Genomic DNA, 6,646 nt, shown 5'->3' on the forward strand with positions numbered 1-6,646 from the left:
CTAAACCCTCTCGATAACTAATTACTTTAATTTATAAAAAAAAAAAAAAAAAGGCAATAGATGAAAGTGACAAGTAACACTATAAATTCATCCTTACAATTACGAAAATTTATGTTTAAATTTGGATGAAGATGTTTAATTTAACAATATTGACATTGTTAGATGAGTTAAGCCTTATACAGACAATTTGAGATTAAATTTTATTCTCTAGAAAAGAAAAGACTAAAACTATTGTGTTTGATTTTAAAACTGTATATTGGACGTAACGTACACTTTGAGGATAGTGGAGAGAATGAGTAAATTTTATTTCTAGCATCCATTCAAGTGAACGGTGATGGGTTGCTTGCACCATTAGAGGTGCTAACAGCAGAATCCAAATCCCTAATTGATGCCACCTTAATATTTTATTGATCAAATCAATTTATCATTGTTAAATCTTGAAAATTAATGTAGACTCCTTTATCTGCTATAATTTATTTACAAGTTAATTACAAATTCCACAATAGTTTTATTTTTTATTTTAGCCAATTCAATATACATATGCTTCTTATTCAACTTGTTGTAATATATATATATCAAACAAAACGAATAAACCATTAATCTTCATCAGTCTCAATAACATATCAAACAATTTTATATTTTTGTAAAATTCAACATGGATGATCTATATGATATAAGCTTTCAATCCAACGGTGGATTTTGCAAAATTTGTATTCGTTAAAACGTTATTGAGCGGTGTAACATTACTCAAATGTTACACCGGTGTAATTTGATCTCTCCCCATATATATATATATATATATATATATTGCTTCCGGTCACATTTATCAGCAAAAAAAACACTTCAAATTTTAGTCACAATTTTTAAACTACTCTTTTGTCCCAAAATAATTGTCACATTTTACTACTGCACACTTGCCGATGCACAATTTTGATCATTAATATCTTAAGTTGTGTATTGTTAAAAATTATGAAAATTTGATATTTTGATAGTACTCATCGAGACAAATCTAACAAGATCTCATATGCTAATATTTATCTTTATACATTAGTAAAACATATGGTCAAAGTAACTTATATGAATAGTGCACACAGTTAAATTGTGACATTATTTTGGGACGAAAGGAGTAATTAATACCACTATTCCTAATACACATTTATTTAATTTTACCATTTTAGACATTTATTTCACTTTTACTTTGCAAAAGTTGTATGATTTCTAAGGAGAATAATTTAAAAAGGACAATATACTAAACTTAACTCATGATTTACACTAAATCAAAAAAATTAATTATACTTAACTAAATTTCTTAAACACCGCGTAAACGATTATTTTTACCTGCGACGAGGGAGTCCTATTTACCATTATATTGTCCTTGCTAGCTCAGTGGCAAATTCGTGCGTTTAATTCCTGCAATTTTCCTTCAAGTTTGTTATTTACATGGCCGCCCATGTGTCAAGCCATCCAATTAAGGGTTTTAGTCTCAAAATTTTAAGCCTACAAAGAGTTGAGGGTCTCATTTTTTAAGATCTAAGTTCAAACTCATACTAAACAAAATCTAGTTTAATTTTTAACTTAGTATTAATTTTTCGAATACCTCAATACAAAATGAGTTTTTCTACCATGTATAAATTTGTACACATTAAAAAGTTCAAAATACTATGTTATATTTGATCCTCTCCGAGAATTGTTTTGCAAATGTATTTTGAATTTCATTTACAATTGAAAATTCACACTTTGCATGAGTGATGTATGCGATCGGTGCAATGTGTCTGATTCGACAATTTTGTAAATTAACCCGTAATTTTTTAATTTGCATACAAAATTAATTATATTTTTGTGAAATGACACAAACTACTTATAGTATATAAATCATGCTTTATGGAATTACTTTCATTAATGATTATTATAGTATATAGTATTGCTTTTTTTGTACTCCTTATGGTTATGGTTATCAAAATCAACAGTCAATAGTTAAAGTTACTCATCCAGAAATAAAATAACCATGGTACTATAGCAGTAAAAAACTTAGTAACAGTAAAACAAAACTAAAAATGAAAAACACACAAGTCATTAACTACACTTAACTATAATAAGCATCATTAACAAAGCTTAAGTACCATAATTAGTAGAACTCTAAACCCTAAACAGAAAAAACTTATTCCTTTTTTTGACTTGAAAAAGCTTATTCCTTAAAAAACAAAAACCAAGAAAATCAGTAGAGAGGTAGTAAAACTTGACAGAACCAGAGAGAAAGCACACAGAACAAAACTAAATGCAATAACATGAAAACGGTGTCGTTTCTTTGTTTTCTCATTCTCATCAGTGAAAGAAAGTTTTGGAAGAACCATGATCAGACAAAGCCAAATTTTTCTGCTGCTGCTGTTGCAATTGTCTTCTCTCTGATAACTTTCTGAGCAGATAAAATTGTTCCATGGAGAAAACACAGTAACCTTGTGAACAAAGCTTTGTTTGTGCAACTGGTGAGTTCACCAGAACTTGCAAAGCTTGGTTTCTGTTCAGCATTTCCAAGTCACCAAAAACACCATTAGTAGCTCCGCCGCCGTTTTCGCCACAGTAGTTTGTGGTTGAGTGTGATGGCATTGATTCAAGAACAGAGTGTTGTGCTTGCAAAAACTTAACATATTTGGAAGCTTCTTCCAAAAGAGTAGCTTGATCCATTTTCTTATCCCATGGCATTAGTTTCTGCAAACAACGAGTTTTCTCGCTTAGTTTCTGTCTTCTATCTCTTGCAAACTTGCTCTGACGAATCAATGAAGATGATTTTCCAGAAACAGAGTGTGGTGGGGTGGTTTCAGGGTGGCGGAGACGTTTTCTGTTAGAGGGTTGTTCGTGATGAGAAATGAGCTGGGGGAGACGGTTGAAGGATTCAAAGGGTGGTGGTGGTGGTGGTGGTGGTGATGGTGGAAGAAATTGAGGGAAGAAGTTGAAGGGTTGTTGAATAGGAAGAAATTGGTCTAATGGAGGAAGAAGGTTTAAAGGGTTTTCTGGTTTTGGAACAAAGAAGAGATTTTCATTGTTGTTTGGAGGAGTTTGGTCGGTGATGGTTTCAGGGAGATTAGGGAGTGGAGGAGTGTTGTGATCGGAGAAGAAAGAAGGGTTGTTGTTGTAAGTGAGAAGTGATTGAAGGCTGAGGTTGGAGAACAATGGGTCTGAGGTTTCACCAGAAAACATACTAAGGTTGAAATTTGGATCCATTGAATGAAAATGAGAGTGATAATAAGTATGAAAATGTTGTGAATGAAGAATGAGATTGTTATATAGTACTTATTCGTGTGTGTTATGTTAACACTGTCTCTCATAAAAGACAAAATGTTAACAGATTGAATTATTGAAAAATGCTTATGCATATAATTGAAAATCAATTGAGCAAGTAAGTAGTAAAAACTCATGAAAAGGGGAGTAATTAATTTAGTGTTGGTCACCAAATTTGCATTTTTTTTTTCAAATGTCGACATGCGTAAATGCACAAATTTGATCAGCAATTTTTTTAATTATCTAATATAAAAAATTACGAAAATTTTATATTTTAAAAATACTTATTAAGACAAATTGAACAAATCTTACCTGCTAATTTATTTTTATATATTAATAAAAGAATTAAGATCAAAATAAGTTATATGAATACGAGCATTTCTGAATTTTATTTTCTCAAATTCATCGATCCATATATATATAAGAAGGATTTTTCTTCGACAATGCACCGATCTATGTGTATAGAAATGATTTTCATCCTTAATCCTTTTAATAATTCTAGTCATTTTATTAGTGCGTACGATTCTCAAACAACATTTAAAAAACATACAAGGGAGTATTATATGAAAATATTAAGCTAATAACATTGTTTTAAATGATAATAACATATGTTTGTGATAATTTTTTGTTTTGGACAGAGAGAGAGAGAGAGAGAGGTAGTACGTGTACAGCTAGCTAGCTGTGTGTGTGTGTGTGTGAGAGAGAGAGAGAGAGAGAGAGAATTAAGAACGGTTTGTTATACTCTGTTGTGTTGTCTGATACAATCTGTTTGTAGCCGTTTTGCAGGTCTGTATATCACCACACACCACCATATCCATGTTTCTCCATTTTGTCTTTTTCTCATCACACGCAGGGCAAGCTACACGTATATACCCTTCTTTTCTACATATAATCATATCATCATCACAAGATAGTGTATGATGTATGTAATCAAGATGGTTTAATTCTATGTACTAAAAATCCCCCATCCAACGGCTTTATATAATATGTCATGATTCTCATGAACATACTACTATAGTACACTACTCACATTTCATCACCATGTTATGTTATGGTCACACCCTACTTCTACATTTATATCATGCATACCGTGGGTCTCGAACCCACGACCACATGGTTAAGAGTCTTGCGCTCTACCAACTGAGCTAAACATGTAGTAGTAATTTGAAATTGATTTTGGTGGGAATATAATCGAATATATACATATAAATAAATTATAATGATGAGTGAGTGCATGTGGATAAGCTGTAAGTACATCATCATATGGGCAATATGGGTACAATATCCTCCCCCCTCACACACACATCCATGGATGCATATATATATGCATGATGATGCATATATAACCATATATATGTACACACCATTAGTACGTAATTGTACTATAAATGGAGCAATATACCTTAACCACATGCTGCAATTACGAATTATCACTACTTCGTACAGTATAATGTTGTTTTACTGAATGAACTCTGCATTTATTGTTATTGTTATTATACTAGTATTAGTAGTATCACTACAAATTCCAGACAAACTCCGACATATAAATGTCAGATGTTTCTTAAACACTCGTTGCATATAATATAACATACTATGGTATCATCAATTCATAATCAATTTTCATCCACATTAATTCATTTTATACTAGTAACCAAATACAGTATATAGTATATAATATGACCTTATTTAGACTAATCTAGGTAGTGAATTTTAAAATCAAATGAAACACCATTTTTGGTATGAGTCAGGATCCGTTGACACCAACTAGTTTGACACCAAATGTTACACCTCTCAATAACGTTTTAACCGATATAAATTTTATAAAATCCACCGTTGGATTGAAAGTTTACATCATATAGATCATTTGTGTAAAATTTCAGACAAATCCAAAATCATTTGTTATGCTATTGAGACACATAAAGATTAACGGCATTTAAAAAAATACAAAAACCGTTAATTTTGATGTATCTCAATAACATGCCAAATGATTTTGGATTTATTTGAAATTTTACACAAATGATCTATATGATGTAAACTTTCAATCCAACGGTGGATTTTATAAAATTTATATCGGTTAAAACGTTATTGAGAGGTGTAACATTTGGTGTCAAACTAGTTGGTGTCAACGGATCCTGACTCTTTTGGTATATATGTATGGTTCAAAATTGATTAAATTCAATAAAGTATAACAATAAATTTGATGAATATTAATTAAACCAGTCAACAATGTGGACTGTACTAGTACAACAATTAGGGAAAGGGTCTCTTTTAGGTGATATGCTACCACCACCAGATGTAGCCAATATTACAAAACTGGTTGTAATTAATAGGGTTGTCTCCTCTGCACACCCAGCCTCTGATTGTTGGCACTAGTCAGTTTATCATTAACCACCACATAACGTACAAATAAACTCTAATCTCTTATTTTATCTATTCTTTATTTGTACCTTGTTGTTGTGACTCATATAAAAACCAATATATTATGTCCATATTCATGTAATAATGTATAGCTAATGTTAACTCAATATATATGAATGTTGATTTTTATTTGAAGCCTACTCGTTAAAAATAACTATTTTTTTTAGAGTTAACAATAACTACTGGCTAAAAATATTTTAAGCTGCCAATATGTATCCAAGTTTATAATTTATTTTTTTTACTAAACAGAAGCATTAAAATAATTTGTACTATCCTCTAAAACAAATTGTACTGAGATGTCATTTTCTCTTAATAAATGCTTGGCACTTCTTTATTTCTCTCACTATTGTACACTACCATCATGTATAATATAATATAATATAATAAAATAGAAAAACGATTTGCTTTTCAAATTCATGCATGCTGCTTTATGCACACACAAAATCGTACTACAGAGTTTTATGCGTCTAGTAAGGACATCAGCCAAGCAAATAAAGACAAAAGGCTAACCATATTTCCTTTAACTAACTGTTCTTCTATGGCAAAAAATTCTTGATGTAATCTCAAGGCAAGCAAAATTTGGCAGCTCATATGCTGGAGAAATCTATTTTCCCTTTGGTTAATCAGTTTTTGTGTCCATCTTTAATGCCCACTTATGTGTGTGATGTATGTAAAAAAATGTATTACAATGTTGGAGCTTATTTGTGTAAGAACCATTCTTTTATGGAATTATTCTAGCCAATAGAAGTTTTTGACAACACTAGTGAAAAATAGTTGGTAAATCAATAAAAGTTAAGAACCCAAATTGAATTCTACCACTAGACGAAGAGACGCTTTGATAGCATCCTAAAAACTCAAAAACATTGATGTGGTAATATATTTTATTTTGTATAATTGAGGTAATATCATTTCTCCATTGACAACATAGGTTTTCAGCTACTGATTACAAGCA

General features: G+C 30.9%; 1 non-coding gene across 1 annotated transcript; it reads right to left on the bottom strand.

Moving 5' to 3' along the window:
* Positions 1-4,358: 4,358 nt before the first annotated feature.
* On the bottom strand, positions 4,359-4,431 carry TRNAK-CUU. Its single transcript has one exon. It is a non-coding gene; the product is annotated as a tRNA-Lys (tRNA).
* Between the last annotated feature and the right edge of the window lie 2,215 nt (positions 4,432-6,646).

Source organism: Trifolium pratense, linkage group LG7, assembly GCF_020283565.1.
Source record: "Trifolium pratense cultivar HEN17-A07 linkage group LG7, ARS_RC_1.1, whole genome shotgun sequence".
Classification (NCBI taxonomy): Eukaryota; Viridiplantae; Streptophyta; class Magnoliopsida; order Fabales; family Fabaceae; genus Trifolium; species Trifolium pratense.